The following is a 17,326-nucleotide window of genomic DNA, read 5'->3' as shown; positions in this document are numbered from 1 at the left end:
AAGATACCCACTTTCTCCATCCTTGCGGTGCTTGACACCTTAAAACAGCAGAACACAAATAGAGGAAAAAAGAAGGCAAGGAATTCTCCCTTTCTTCTTGCTATAGGTAGTTTATTTATATATGTATAATAAGATAAATGTACATGTACAAAATAAAAGATGTTTAGTTAATGAAGAAATAAAAATAAAAGAATACTTTCTTTGCAGATGATATGATTCTGTGAATATGATACTCTAAAGACTCTAGAAAAGTCTTCTTGAGATTTGACATGTATTCATCCAACTGGCAGGATAAAAAAAATGATACATTAGTATTTCTGCCATAAAACATCCTGACCAAGAGCCAATGTGAGAAAGAAAAGGTTTATTTGGCTTCTGATTCCAAATTGCTGTTCATCATTGAAGGAAGTCCGGACAGGAACTCAAGCAGAGCAGGAACCTAGAAGCAGGAGCTGATGCAGAGACCGTGGAGAAGTGCTGCTTAATGGCCTCCTCTCCATGGCTTACTCCACCTGACTTTCTTATAGAACCCAAGACAATCAGTCTATGGAGGACCCCACCCACAAAGGACCAGGCCCTCTCATATCAATTACTAATTTAAAAAAATGCCCTTCAAGCTTGCATGCATCCTGATATCAGGGAGCCATTTTCTCAATTGAGGATTCTCTATATGACTACAGCTTGGGTTAAGTTGACATAAAACTAAATAGCACAACAACTTTTCTCTACACAACAACAATGACCCTTTGACCAATAGACACATAAAGACCCTTTAACCTCACTATTCCTCAAAGACACACAAATCAGAACTACACTGAGATCTGCATCCTATTCGGAGTGATAGTCAATTAAAACAAACATGCAAACAAACAACAGCCAACATGGAGGATGAAGGCAAAAGGAAATGCTTATAAACTGCTCGGCAACTCAGTACAGAGGTCCCCAAAGACTATCGAATGATCCAGCTATACCACCCCTGGCTATACTACTCCATCTCTGAGATAATTGCATCCTCCATTTTTTATTGTATCACCATTCAAAACAGTTAAGTTGTGGAAACTACCTAGATGTCCGTCAACGAAGCTGTGTGTATTAGTTACTTTCTGTAGCTGTGATGAAATGCCAGGACCGAAGCAACTCAAGGAAGAAAGAGTGTATTTTGGATTATGGCTCTGGACTGGGACTTAGAAATGAAGAGGGAAAGCATCAAAGCAGGTGCTGGGATCAGGAAGCTGGCTGATCACATTTTGTCATGCAGGAAACCAGGGAAGTATGTGGGAAATGGCATAAAATCTCAAGGTCTTCTTCCCAGTGATGTACATCTAGCAATACTGCAATATTTTTTAATTAGTTGATTTATTTATTCACTTTACATTCCAAGAGTAGCCCCTTCCCTCCTCACCTCCCAGCCCTTCTCTCCCACTCTTTGCCCCTCCCCCTCCCTTAGTCCTCAGATAAGGGGAATCCTCCCGCTCCTGGCTCATCAAGTCTCTTCAGGACTGAGCACATCCTCTTCATCTGTGGCTTGTTGAGGCAGTCCTGCCAGGGGGAAGTGATCAAAAAGCAGGTATGAGAGTCCATGTCAGAGACAGCACCTGCTTTCCTTATACGAGTGGAGCCACATGAAGCATACTGTGTCCATCTCTTATATCTGTGTAGGGGGCCTAGGCCCAGTCTATGAATGGTCATTGATTGGTGCTTCAGTCTCCACAAGACCCCCTGGGGTTAAATTAGTTGGCTCTGATGGTCTTCTTATGGAGTTCCTATCACTTCTATGTCCTTTTGTCCTTCCTCTGACTTCTCCACAAGATTCCACATACTTTGCCCAATGTTTGGCTGTGACTCTCAGCATCTGTTTCAATGGGTTTCTGGGTGGAGCCTTTCAGAGAAAAGGCTCTTATCTGAAAGCATAACAGAGTATCATTAATAGTGGCAGAGGTTGCCTCTCTCCCATGGTTGGGCCAGGCATTTGTTGGACAGGCCCTCAATCTCTGCTCTATCTTTATCCCTACACATCTTGTAGGCAGGGTAAATTTTGGTTCGGAGGTTTTGTGGGTGGGTTGGTGATCTCCCCCCTCCACTAAGAGTCCTGTCTAGTTAGAGGGTGTCCTCTTCAGTCTCCGTGACCCCCATTACTAGGAATCTCAGTTACAGTCACCCCCACGTCCTGCCAGAAACTCCTATTGTAGGTATCCAGCTGATCGTAGAGGTGCCTCCATCCACAGTTTCTCTTCTCTCTGTAGGCCCTCTGTCCTCCTGCTCCAGCTCTCCCCAGGTAATTTTTGACAAAGGAGCCAAAACCAAACAATGAGAAAAAAAGCATCTTCATGCTGCAATGCCTAAAGTTTCCAAAGCATTCACAAACAACACCACTAACTGACAACTAAGTGTCTAAATACTTGAAGCTATGGGGTACATTTAAACCACCACAGCACAGCAACAGAAAATGTAACACACACACACACACACACACACACACACACACACACACACACACACACACATACAAATACACACTAGAATTTTTCAGCCGTAAAGAAGAACCAAGCTGATAAATTTTAAGGAAAATGAATGTAACTAGAGACAATCATACTTAGTGAATTAATCCAAGTCTCAAAAAGATGAATAGCAGATATTTTCTCTTCTATGCTGTTCCTGAATTTTATATGGATATGTAAAATTATGTATGTGTATATGACATCAAAGTAGAGTTAAAAATGTATAGAGGAACAGAGGACCTACTAGGAAGAGGATGATGTGAAGGTTTGGAATGAAATATGCTTAATATATGATATATGCATGAGTGAAATATCCTTATTTAATTTATATCATCAATACATAAATACAATTTAAAATTATGATAAAATTCAATATACATATAAGTATAATAAAAAATATTATGTTCATATATGAAAAGCTACAATAAGCCCATTATTTTATACAACAAATGTTTAAATTAATCAAGGAAAGGAACAACCCAATTGTAACTGGAACACTAACTTCCTTATTTATTTATTTATTTATTTATTTATTTATTTATTTTATATTATGTTTCTAGTTTAACATATGCATTTATATTATTGCACACAAATAAAATAAGTTCATTTTATTTCTACAACAGGAAGAACCATGAAACAATCAGGAATTATATAAATGTTACATTCATAGTGATTTGGCTGTTTGTATTTGGCAAACTTGAAGTAAACATCTTTCCTATCTTATTGAGTAAAAAATTCTGAATATAAGACCCAGCTATTCCACTCCTTGGAATATACCCAGAAATGTTTCACCACACAACAAGGACATATGCTCAACCATGTTCATAGCAGCCTTATTCATAATAGCCAGAACCTGGAAACATCCTAACTGTCCCTCAGTTGAAGAATGGATAAAGAAACTGTGGTACATTTATACTGTGGAATACTACTCAGGTATTAAAAACAAGGAAATCTCTAAATTTGTGGACAAATGGATGGGACTAAAAATGATCATACTGAGTGAGTTAACTCAGAAGCAGAAAGACTCACATGGTATATACTCACTTATAATTGGGCACTAGCCCAAGGGGTATGTCCCACGAAAGTCTTCACGTACCAGGAGATTGGGATAGATATGAGGACATCCTACTGAGATTCTAGGTAAGAGAAATATAGGAGATGGGGAAATAGAAGGACCCAGAGGGTCCTAGAAACCTATAAGAAGAACATCATGATGGATGTACTGAGGCCCAAGGGGGAGTCTGCTCAAACTATTGCACTAACCAAGGACAATACAAGTAGTGAACATCGAACCCATACTCTGATCTACCCATGGACAGGACAATCTCCACAGTTATGTGGAGAGCGGGGACTAACTCTGACATGAACTCTGGTGCTCCATATTTAACCACCTCCCCTTGGTGGGGAGGCCTGGTGGCACTCAAAGAAAGAATAAGCAGGCTACCAAGATGAGACTTGATAGCCTATGACAATATAGTGGGGGAGGCAGTCACCCTGGGTCATAGACCTAGGGGAGGGAAATAGGATGAAAGCAGGAGGGAGGGAGGAATCGGAGGATACAAGTGATAGGATAACAATTGAGCTGTAACCTGAATAAATTAATGAAATAAAATTGTTTAAAAATTAAAAAAGGAAAATAAATATCTATCATATCTCATCTCTAATAACTTAAAACATCTATCTAAATCTAAAGACATCTTAACCCCTAACCAACTAAGCTTAATTGAAAGACTAAACTATCTGGTCTTCAACCTCATCAGAGACATGAGAAGGAATAAAACTTAATTACTTGAGTGAACTGGAAGCGCAGGTTAGCAGCTTCCAAAATAAAAAAAGTGACTGAGACAGTTTACTGCCGTAATAGTCACCCAAAACTCTATTTAACACTGGAGCATCATCTTCAGCCTTTTAGCCCAATATATCTGATAGACATATTTGTGAAACAGGAAATATTAAGGACTTGTGTACCCTGTCTTGACAGAGTTCGTCTGTTGATTCTGCCTGCATCCAAGCTTGCCCATGTTTAGGCAGAATTCTGTCTATGGCAGAAACAAGGACATTTGAAGCTATCTCCATAAGGAGGTTCTTTGATGATCATCATCTTTGAGATAGTTTGGGTGTTGCCAGAAGTTAACTTTTCTTGTTGTCAAAGAATCTTTAGAATAATAAAACCATCTTTAAATGCCGTATTCTGTAGGTCTCTGAGGCTTTTGAAGAGCTTATTTAACTATTTTACCTTATATATCTATAAAATTGTATCTATCTGTTAGGCCTAGTATACATATTCTTGTGATAAAATTAGACTAGTGTTTGATAAGAGCATGATTTGTTCAATTAACAATTAGCTTGTATTACTTAATTATCCGAAATAGGCTGCAGCACCACTTTCAAGATATTGGAAGTAAACCTTGTATTATAATTGAGTTGGATGGGAATAATACCTCATATTAGAGTAGAATATATATATATATATATATATATATATATATATATATATATATAGTGTATGAATAACAACCTTAGAATTGAATTCTATACTAATGTATCAAAATTATACTTATTTTGTATCAATATACAAAATTCTATGCCAATGAATTAAAAATAACCTTATTTGTGAGTAACAAGTAAGGCCTTGAGTTAAGGAGTAGATTCAATAATCTGCCTTTTGATCTATCACCCTTCTACTTTTCTATGTCCCCCTTTATTTCTTTTCAGCTCCTATCTCCTTACCTATGAAAGAAAGATAAAGGAAAAGGGAGACGTCCCTGAGTCCAACCTAGTTTTCTCTCTGTATAAGACCAACAATAACTTATAACCAACTCCCAATGAAAATAAGCCATCTGTAGCCCAAAAGAGCAAACAGAAACCTACCCAACCCCCCTTAGATGAAAGTCAGGTTTGACCAATACTATATAGAGGGGCATCTGCATCTCAAGAAGGAAATGTGGAGTTTGAAACATTCGTAGAATTGCTTTATTTGCTGATAGCCCTTTGCCCCTTAGGCTCATCACTGACTGTGTCTTGATTGTTACAATGTATCACAGTCAGGAATGAAGTTATCACTTTACATCAACCCCTGAGAACATGGGAAGGTACAGTAACAAACTGCAGCATCAGAAAGCGCAGACACAGAGTCCCTGCAGGTCCTAGCTGACTTCTGGATGATGGCACTTGGCATGCAGCTCCTGTAGTTGTGCTGTAATTGGGTGGATTAAGAGGGACAACTGGATCTCCAACTTGACTCATGTCAGCTAGTTTCCATCGCCTCTTCCCAGGATTGTGGACATTCATCACTCTTTCCTAATTTTAATTTAATTTTTGAAGAGGGTGAACTATTTTCTAAGAAGCGTACAACATGGAGGAAGGATATTCAGATTTTAACATCTTTCCTGTATGAAAGCTCATAGAATACTCCACGTAGAGCCACGAAAGGAGGCTTTAACACATCAAAATCCCCACCTGCGGTTCTTCACAGCTATGCGAGCTGGAGGCATTCCTTCCTTTGTAAATGAGAGAGGTCTCTCAAGTGTTCCATCAGTTTCCTGTAGTCAGAAGTATGGTCACAGCAGCCACTTCTTATTGGAGGAGCCTGTTCATAGGAAACTATGCTGAGAGCAACTTAAGGTACTTTGTTTTACAAAGGCCATTATGGCATTAGTTAGCTTTCTCAAAAGAAATTATTATCTTTTTAGGCATTTGGAAAAACTTGCATCTAAAACTTATACTACTTTCATATTAAGAAAAGGGCCTGAGATCACAGGCTCTTCTCATTTTCCCCCCAAAGCAACGACACCGCACTTAGAATGTTCTGATGAAAAGTGATGCAGCTTCAAAGGCTGTCAAGCTGAAGGCGTGACCTAGTGAAAATATCCCCTTCTAGGATGCAAAGGGAAGCATTTGAAGATAGACCATATAGTTACAACCCTCTGCCCTCCACCTCATCATTTATTTCACACACAAAAAAATGCTTTTCATCTTAACTGTCAGAAAAATACAAGGTCCTAGTTTTACCTCTGTCCTCCAGAGTTTAGTCTCAATATTGGAATCAGAAAGTTCTTTTCAAAATATTAAATTGGATCTTGTTAAAGTCCTCCAAGGATTTTTTTTTTTCACTTCAGATAAAAAGTCAAGGTCTCAGGAAAACCAAACATGACCAAGATACCTGCGGATTCTCTTACTCATCGCCCCTGCCCCCAGATTGTGCATTGTGTTATAGACAAGATTCTTCTGTGTGTCCCACTGCTGGGGTCACCCTAGCTGCAGGTGGCTGCAAAGTCAGTGCCTTCTCCTGCACATGGCACCAATACCGGCCAGCGCTGATCATACATACCATGAGGACAAGCCTTCCTCCTACTCCATCTTCTTCCTTTCCTTTCAGGGATGATGTCCTCTGTGATACTTGTCACCTTCTGGTTTACTGTACATTTCGATAATTTATCTTAAATTTGTCCTTGCCTGGAAGCTCTGTAGAGGCATAGACTTGCTTAAGTTAGTAACTGAATAGAACCCCGGGTCTGGAAAGCAGTGGCTGATGCACTGAAGGCATTGAATGGCTATTTTCAGAATTAATAAAAGACAGAAGCTTTTAAAGCACATGATGAGTAACATATGAATATTTTACACTCTTGGACAAAATGATGCCTTTATAAAGCAAGGTGAACCACACAGGGGATTTTAGTCAACAAACAAACAACACACACACACACACACACACACACACACACACACACACACACAAAAGCAAGAAAACACTTTTGTTAATGGTAAAAAAAAAAACTAAACAAGAAGAAATGCTCATGTTTATCAATAAAGGGTTTGTGAAATGACTGAGGCCTAAGACCAAGGGGCGTTTGCCATCCTTAGCAAGCATTTCATAGCAAGCTGCTCTTCTCAAGTTATGAGCAATGACCACATCAGGTTTTATCCTTTCTTTTTTTTTGTTTTTTTCTTCTTTATTAATTTATTCTTGTTACATCTCAATGGTTATCCCATCCCTTGTATTCTCCCATTCTTCCCTCCCTCCCATTTTCCCCTTATTCCCCTCCCCTATGACTGTTCCTGAGGGGGATTACCTCCCCCTGTATATGTTCATAGGGTATCAAGTCTCTTCTTGGTAACCTGCTGTCTTTCCTCTGAGTGCCACCAGGTCTCCCAGAATGGTTAAGATAAAAAATTCATGCTGGTGAGGATGTGGGGAGAGAGGAACACTCATTCATTGCTGGTGGGAATGCAAACTAGTACAACCACTTTGGAAATCTATCTGGTGCTATCTCAGAAAAATGGGAATAGGGCTTCCTCAAGACCCAGCTATTCCACTCCTTGGAATATACCCAGAAGATGCTCCAGCACACAACAAGAAAATTTGCTCAACCATGTTCATAGCAGCCTTATTCATAATAGCCAGAACATGGAAACAGCCTAAGTGTCCCTCAATAGAAGAATGGATAAAGAAACTGTGGTACATATACACTATGGAATACTATTCAGCTATCCTTTCTTATAGTAGGTAGAAATTGCCAAGAGGCATGCTGGCTTTCTTCATCATGCAGTGGCACACATAAGAGGATTGCACAGAAAACAGAGAGGGGCAGTTAAGAACTCCAGATCAGGCCAGCCCTACTTCTTTGGTTTGCAAGGGACTGTGCCTGTCTTCTGCCTCTGATTGCTGCCACCTGAGACCCACAGAGACTGACTCACAATATCCAATTTTTACAAAAAAAAAAAAATTCACTCCATCAGCCGAAGTGACTTCTGGAAAGGTAGTGAAACTGGTCCCTGCTCTGGACTTTGCATTTCCCTTTCCTGGAAAAATGATGCTCTCTGTTAAGAATCTGTGCATTTACAGTAAACTATTTTAAGTGGCAAGTAATAAGGAGTCCATTGGGTCATCCTTCCTGGGTGCTTTTACCTGCAGAGTATGCTGGCATAAGGAGACACAAGGATCCTTGGGTTTGCACCCTAACCCAGCTCTCTCCTCACCACCCTCACAGACATGAAGACCATGATGCTTGGGTGTTGCTTCCCTCATTCTCAAAGCTTTATGAGCCTCTTAGGAACCCCACAGTCTCTTCTTATACCTTGCTTCCAAATGCGTCATAATCTAGGCTACTTCTTTCTTCAAACTAAAGTGCCCTGGGTATAGTTCCCCTGCTCCTCACTATCAAAAGAGGAACTGATAACACAGAAGTGAAGATGAGATGGGGCACACTGATGCCAGTGACATCCTGTAAGGACTCTCTTGCATTTAGAAATCAGGCACATTCTTTTTTTTTTTCCCCTTTGTGAAAGCTTTCTTTCTTTCTCTCTTCTTTAACTGTTCTAAAAATGCTAATAAGACAAGTTTCAAAAATTGACAGTAATGGAGAACGTGAACGTTTCAATGATAGCTAAAAAGAAAAAAAATATTTCACTCGTCTTAATCTTGCTGGGGAAAAGAAAAAAAAGTGAGCAAAAAAATGTGAGACAGCTGGCAACGGAAGCTTTGGGATCCCCAAACCCTTTCCTTTGTTCTCCCAAATGAACAAAGTGTAAACTTCTGCTCCTAGAAAGTCGATCTGAAGTCCAGGATGACTTTTCAAACTGAAACCTTAAGAGACTTTTAAAACTATAGCTTCCCCTCAGCAAGGTCGCTCCCTAAAGTGGAAATTCTTTTCAGGGTAATGATGTGATCATGCGGCAAGACAGAAAAAAAAAGGAGACTGGCATGGCCAGGCTAAGTTCCTAGCTGTTTCACTGCCATGCTAGCTGCAAAGAGAAACATTGGACTCTTTTCCCCCTACAAGCCATAGAGTTTACTTTTTTTTTGCCCATGTGGACATTCTCTGTATGTCACCTGCTGAAGTGATAGCATGTGCAAACCTTCATTGGTAGATAGTTGGCTATGCCTTGGGTCCTGGAAAACCAAATTCCAGGTACCGAGGGGATGCAATGTATTGGGAGCTTGTCAACTCCAGGAAGGCTCAGCTAGCATCACACTCTTAGAATCTAGCTTGAGTTATGTTAAATGGCATTGAATCTCCTGTCTCTTTGTTCTTAACAAATACTAACACAAATATGTGTCAGCACATAAATAACACTGCAACACACCAGCACTTTAGGTTACTTTGGTATTGTTATCTGTCAGTTGCCACATGCATGTTCTAAATCCCTTGTTATACCCTATATTTCCAGATTTAGTGTTTCCTACCCTGGCACATAAATAAGAGGCAGGAGCAGTGGGCAGCTTTGCTCGGAGCAGTGAGTGGCAGTGTCTGGAAACCAAGCAATGAGTGAAGGAAAAATTAGAATAACAATTTTGTAGGCTAATGGACAGAGAAGATGAAGAGATGCTAGAAAGCTAAGCAAGTCCAAATCAAAGGCAGGTTCAAAGTTTTATCAGAACAAGGTAATGTGATAGCCGACCATGGGAAGTCCTGCCAGCCCTTTGCCACAGCTGACTCTCTAGCCCTATAGCATAGAGGATGTTTACCTGCTATGGGCTGGAGAGATGGCTCAGAGGTAAGAGCACTGGCTGCTGTTCCAAAGGTCCTGAGTTCAATTCCCAGCAACTACACGGTGACTCACAACCATCTATGTTGAGATCTGGTGCTCTCTTCTGGTGAGTAGGCACATATGCAGGCAGAGTATTGCACACCTAATACGTAAATAAATCTTAAAACAAACAAACAAACAAAACTATCTTTGATAAGCACACATTTTATTGTTCGTGTCTGTGTCGTGTCTCAGGTGAACCACAAATGCCGGCTCCATTACACTGCAAAATGGCCTTTAGCAAATTTCTTAACCTCTGCTCTTCCTGCCCTCTCTATAATGAGAGCTTCATGAAGTATGAATAAATGAGGGGGTAAGACAATGTTACTATGTTTCATTTTATCTTGTAGATGGGCATTAAGGATCCAATTCATCTTCCACTTCCCAGAGTCAATAATTATTAAATGTTTGCTAAGAAATAGTGAATTCCTTTTGAGAGTGTATGCAGAATGCTTAGGTTTTAAGCGTGGTTTATGGCTAGGTATACCATCTTGTAGAAAATACTTAGATTAGGTGCCAAATTTCTTAGGATTAGAAAAAAATCTTGATTAAGTGACTGGGAAGATAGAAGGATGTAACAGTGGAGGCGTAACCATTTTTAGGGTGATGTCAGTGTATCTTGTCTCTTGCTTTGTCCATCCTTTCTGGGATAAGAACCTTTTACCTAATGTCTAGACCTACTTGATAAGATTTTATTTCAACAAAGAAGAAAGGGAGGTGGGGAGAGAAGGAGGGAGAGAGAGAGACGGAGGGATGGAGCAAGGGAGGGAAGAAGCAAGAAGCAGTCAGTTAAACTGTTATAGCGTGTTTGTTGGCTGGATGCAACTGCCCAGGATGCTTGGCCCATGTGGTCTCTTTCAGCAGTGACTTCACTATGGTTACAGAGAATCCTGAGTTATCAGCTCTGGGGGAGGTGCCCTGGCTTCTAAAGTGCCATGACATTCCTCCAGACAATGTTCACTTTTCCAGATGGTGCAGCGGCATGCACTCTATGCTCTGTAGGAATTTACCTGAGTGGGAGACAGAGTGAAGCCTCTAGGCCAGAGGAGAGTGGAAGACACTGGGCTCTAGCTTTAACACTTCCAAATTTAAGTGGCCCTGGCTATTCATAATCGAAAGAGTTAGAGTAAAAAGCAGGGAATAAAAAGCTTCATTGGGGACCTGTATTTGTGTTTCCTGCAATAGAGCTGCAATATCAGAAAGATGTATGGCTGAATTCTGAATTCAGAAGAAGAGTAAATGCGACCTGTTATTCATTGCAGCATGAATTTGTGACCCACAGAACTTCATAGAAACTGTGAGATTTGTATGTCTCTTTTTATTCAGAGAAGATGTATATTGTTTAAATGATAGGTGTTAGATAGAGACAAGCTGAGCGGGTTGGAATCCCAGCTGTGATCCTTGCTTGCTGGTAGAGTTAGTTGCCTGAGTCTTCTGTCCTTTCCATCAGGAGAGAATGGATGACAATGGCTGGTGACCCAGTAAGCATTGTCTTTCAACTCTAATCAGATAAAGCTCACCTTGGTTTCTCTAGAGGTGGATGATGCGGGAAGCTAATGGTGAATTTCTGTAACATTGTCAATTAACGATTTAACAAATTAGGATGGAAATGACACGGGTGCCTTAAAGTTTGCAATTTTCTGTGCATTTCCCCCTAATTGATCCCCGCAGTGATTGTGAGAAAGACTCTCGTCCTTTTTTGTCCTTTTGTAGATGAGGCATTTTGGCTTACAGAGAGGAGTTGACTGTTCAAGGTTGCACAGGGAGTCAGCAGCAGCACGGAGACCTGCTCCGATTCCTACATCAACGCGCACACACCTTTAGCACACAGGAGATAAACATTCTTATAATTAGACTATTGGCATATTATAAATAGTGTAACTAATTTATCAGGGAAAAGCTAAGGGATCTCAAAACAACACTGCGGGTCCCTGAAGTATTATCAAGCGAGCCTGCACGTGACTGCTATTCAATCACTGTTCACTCTTGCTCCCTAGCCACTCCTTAGCTAGAGATTCCAGGGCATGTTTTGCACAGATCCAAGCCAAGCTAGACAACTGCCTGGGGGGGGGGGGGAGGAGGCTTCTAGAAATACTTGCTTGGAGACAGCATTCAAGGTTTTAAACGGTAGATGTCGTGGTATGACTAGATGGCCCCCACAGATTCATGTGTTTGACTGCTTGGCCACGGGGAGTGACACTAATGGGGGGTGTGGCTTTGTTGGAGTAGGCGTGGCCTTGTTGGAGGAAATGTGTCACTGTGGAGGCAGCCTTTGAGGTCTTACAGGGTCAAGCTATGCCCTGTGAGTCTCCTTCTGCTGCCTGTCTATCAAGGTGTAGAAGTCTCAGCTCCTTCTCCAGCACCATGTCTGCCTACATGCCGCCATGTTTCTCGCCATGATGACAATGGGCTAGAAGTCTAAAGCTGTAAGGCAGTCCCAACTCCATGTTTTCCTTTATAAGAGCTGCCTTGGTTATGCTGTCTGTTTACAATAGAAACCCTACCTAAGCCAGTGGACAAGACAAATTATAGAGTTAAAGGACTTAATTATGTCTTATCTTGAGGACGTGAGCATATAGTCATACCAAATCCTGTGCCGACTCCTTTGGTCCAGCCAAGAACTTCACCTACATACGATGGTTTGGAAACCCTAGTGCCATCTGAAGGATTTACTTATTTCTCCCAAAAGCGTCCCATACTTCCTCTTTGCTTTTTTCTTTATTAGACCATTCAAGAGGCATTTCCGCAGCCATCAGTGGTTTGAATGCTAACCACAGCTTTTCAGATCAGCCTCAAATTTACCTTCTTAGCTAGAGACCATATTTATGGTACCTGCTTCTGCCTCCCCATCTCGGAGAGCTGCTTTTCTATATGACTTGAGCTGCTTTCAGCTTTAACTGCTACACATTTTCTTTTCATAGACACACTTAGTTCTTTCTACAGAGCCATCTTTTTTTCCATGTGAGCTAGGAGCATACACTTTCTTCTTTATATTCTTCACAGAACATCAAATTATGCCCTGCAGTGACTAGCAGCACCACATGGGCGATTAATTCATTACATATTAAAAGATTAATTGCACATACATAGCAACTATGTGCCTGGTTTAAATTAGAAAACCAAAACACCTCATTCAGCAAAAATAAAGATTCAGAGAATGATAAAGAACCTATACTGAGTATGTTTTTTCTCTTAATTTCTTAGTGCTTCTTCTGGTATTCTATATCTGAACCCTACCCCTTGTTTGAGGACCTCTAGGTAGCCATGCTACAGGAGGGTATGTGAGATATTGTCAGGTGGCACTGTTACCTAATAAATAATAACACAAATGATGAATTACTTTGTATTATCTCCTTCCCAGGATGATCATTCAAAAAGAAAACTACAGGAAAGGGCAGAAAGGGAAATACTATTGTCACTTTTCTCTCACATTCCTCCTCAAGTACAATACAATGCCATAGCTTAACTTGCTGTAAGTATATAACCCCTCAAAACCTTATATTGGATATTATTTCTGTGAATCAGAGTGAATGTGGCTGGCTTGGTGGACAAAGTGTTTCCTGGATCATCACAAAGACAAGAGTTTGAGCCTCTGGAACTTCATGTAAAAACCGAGCATGGTGCCTGCCTATAATCTTAACCCTCAGAAGGCAAAGCCAAGGGACCCCACCCCCCAGGGCAAACTGGTTAGTTGCAGGGGGTGCATCTGGAAAACTTTAAGTTCAGCAAGAGATCCTGACTCAAGAAATTTGTGTGTGGTGGTGACTTGGTGGTGGTAGTAACAGTCATCACATTAGTGCTTAAAATAGCAAAGCTTTAAAAATGTAAGCCACCACATTATAGAGACAACTGTTTCTTCCACTGCTTCTTCATTAATCTGAGAAACAGCACACACAACAGTGGGTGGCTACAGGAAAGGTGGATGGCGTGACCAGGCAAAGAAGTGCAGCAGTATCCACCTGTATACTGTGTAGAACTTTGGAGAAACACAGAGCGTTGAACTTCAGATCTGTAGAAGAAGTGGACTCTGACACCAGAAGTTAGATAATGTAGCAAGAAAAGAGACTACAAACCTTACAGTGGTGCTATAAAGAGAAAAGAAAACCCCAGCGACACCCAGCAGTGTGCAGTCTTGCTGCAAAAAAAATATGGCTTGAGATGAGGCATCTACCATCTGCACAGAAAGGGATCCTGTAGAAAAGACCCCGAGATTCCCACAGCATTCACTGGTGCTATGGTATCATCTTGAGAGCGGTCTTACAGTCAAGTCTTTCAGTCACAGGAAGCAGAACCTTGTGGATTTCTATGTCCCCAAGCCCCCAGTCCTCTCTCCTCTCTAATAGCTAAATAAACAATCGTCCTGAGAATCACTGCGGGTTCAGGAATCACTTGTGGTGTGGGTGTCCACTGGGGATGTTGGCCTGAGTGATGGAAAGTCTGGGCCGTGTTGAAGGGGGAAATTGAGGGTGTACAAGTGGGAGCTGCAACGCAAGCTCCATAAATGGGGCAGGCATATTTGTGAGTAAATAGGTGTGGAGCCAAGTGACTTAGAAGGGTAGACTCGCTGACTTCATACCATCCCTCCAGTAGAAGCTGGGGTAGAGGAGGGAGTGGGGCTTACTAAAAGCCAGAAAAGAGCTGACCTATTCCAAGACCCTAGGATAAATAACTGCTAATCATAATTATTATTATATATCCAATAATACACACACACACACACACACACACACACACACACACACACACACACACACACAGAAAAGGTGTCCTTTAAAACTCATGAGTAAAGACCTTCTAAGAAAAGCTCAAATTAATATCAGGAATAACAGGAGAGTGTTTATTCTCTTACTCAGTATAGTCACAAGTAGGTCTAACCTGCAGCTTGAAGGCATGTGGCCGAATATAAGTATGTATGTGGCCTAACCCAAGATCATAAACTTAAAATATTATGTAACATTGAAAAAATGCTCCAGCAGCACAAACTCTCAAATGTGTACTTTGTCGATGACAAGGTTCTATCATTATATCAAAACGTCGGATACCTCTAAGCAGTGCTTGAAGTGTTAGCTAAAGCAAGAAGGCAAGAAAAGGAAATATAGGGAATACAAATGTGAAAGGAAGAAGTGAATTTATCACTGTAATAAAAAGACACACTCCTATACTTACATGGTAATACCCTATAGAAGACTACTACTTTAAGCACTTTAAGCAAAGTAACAAAACACAAAATCCACATTCAAAAACCAGTGGTTTTTCTACACACCAGTAATGAACTCACCAAAACAGACGTTAGAAAAACAATCTTGCTCACAGCAATCTCAAAAGGAAAATAGAGGGAAGAAGCAAAAACAAAAGTCACAACTTAGGAGACTGAAGTTTGGGAGGAAGGTTGCTACAGGGTTGAGTATAGTGTGGTCTACGTAGGGCAATCATATCTTTGAAAGCAAATGAGCAAACAAAAATACCATTGTGACAATGACCTTTTGGGGGAATGGAAGAATGCTTATTCACTGCTCATAGGAATGTAAATTAGTCCAGATGTGATAGAAACCAGTGTAGATGTTTCTTACAAAACTAAAAATAGAACTCCCATATGAACCAACCCTTGGGTAGATAGCCAGAAGAGGTCACTAATTACATAGCTGCATACTCATGTTTATCCTGACACAATTTTATTTTTTAAATATAATTTATTAATTTATTCATATTACATTTCAATTGTTATCCCATCTCTTGTATCCTCCCATTCCTCCCTCCCTCCCATTTTCCCCTTACTCCCCTCCCCTATGGCTGTGACTGAGGGGGACCTCCTCCCTCTGTATATGCTCATAGAGTATCAACCTGACACAATTTTAAATTGCCAGGCTGTGGAATCAGCCTAGGCACCGAAGGGATGAAAGTAACTACTCTTTAACAATCTAATATTTAACATTTTTATTTGTAAAAGTCTGGCATTGTAACATTTAGACATTGAAATGGTTGAATTCAAATAAATCTACCACATAAGAAGTATGTTTGAAAATGTTTGAGTTGACCTTTTATTTGTGCCTCCCAACTCGTCTTTCTACCTCAGGGTTGCGCTACAAAGGGCTTGCGATCTCTAACCCACCCAGGCAGATTGTCCCAAGAGGCTCCCATACTTGTGTGCTATTTTTATATTTAATCCTAGCTCTAGTCTGGCGCCATCTGAATTTGTAAGACTATCCAACTCTGTTTAAATTGTTATTCTCCAAACATGGTATCTATGGCCAAGGCCTTTTGGAAATCATCAAACACAAGAATAGAGTCCTGTATGTACAATGAACATCTGTAAAAGGGGCCTCAGGGAGCAAACTAGTTCCTTCCGGCTCCACTTTATAAATTAGGCAAGTGGCCTTCATCAGACATGCGCTTCTGCCAATTCCTTGCCCATGAACGGCTGACCCCACAAATGTGGGAAGTGAATTACTCTTCCTCCTAAGCCACTTAGTCTATCAGAGTTCTTTATAGAAGGTCCAAGATAGGACTCAGTCATGGTTATCCTTGGAAATAAGGCTCTCTGGGACTCTGTGAAGAGAGGTGACTGTCTTACTGGGAATTCTCCTTTTACAGGTCAGTAAGAACTTATTTTTTTTATATTTAATACATTCCACTTCCTGAATTACACGTTTAGTCCAGTGTAATAACAAAACAACAAAACCTGGAGGCTGGATGGATGACTCATGGATTAAAGCATTTGCTATTCTTCCAGAGGAAAAAGAGTTCAATTCCCAGCAGCCACATCAGCAACCCACAACTGCCTTTAACTCCATCTCCGGGGGGATCTAAGGCATTCATCTGGATTCTTCACACATCTCACTCATGTGCACACTGCCCCCAAAACATACATATACAATAAAAAAATAGAAACAATAAAATAAGTCTTTAAACATTACAGACCAGTCAAAGCACCTATAAATAAAAAGAACTAGAAGGAGGGAAAATGATTTTACTTAGAGTGTCCAGAAAAATCAAACCTTTTTTTTCCATTTTTATCGTGACTATTTAATACTTAATAGTTATACAGTACTAGCTCAAGTTTCACTTTACATTTTTATTATTTTGTTATGTTTGCTAGTAGAATGTTCTTTGTACACTATCCTTTTATTGCTTACAATATTTTCTTTTTTTTTCCTTTTTTAAAAATTAATTTATTCTTGTTACATCTCAATGGTTATCCCATTCCTTGTATCCTCCCATTCTTCCCCCCTCCCATTTTCCCCTTATTCCCCTCCCCTATAACTGTTCCTGAGGGGGATTACCTCCCCCTGTATATATGC

The 17,326-nt window shown here is 40.4% G+C and overlaps 1 long non-coding RNA gene across 1 annotated transcript in view; it reads right to left on the bottom strand.

Annotated features, from left to right (window-relative positions):
* Window positions 1–1,457: 1,457 nt before the first annotated feature.
* The window catches only part of LOC311593420, a 34,351-nt gene continuing 18,482 nt past the window's right edge, over window positions 1,458–17,326 (bottom strand). The window contains exon 3 of the long non-coding RNA XR_014777705.1: window positions 1,458–1,901. This is a non-coding gene — a long non-coding RNA (uncharacterized lncRNA). The remainder of the gene's footprint in view (window positions 1,902–17,326) is intronic.

Source organism: Acomys minous (assembly GCF_964271855.1).
Source record: "Acomys minous genome assembly, chromosome: 3".
Classification (NCBI taxonomy): domain Eukaryota; kingdom Metazoa; phylum Chordata; class Mammalia; order Rodentia; family Muridae; genus Acomys; species Acomys minous.
Note: the sequence above shows the minus strand (reverse complement) of the source record. Positions and strands in the feature narration are given on the sequence as shown.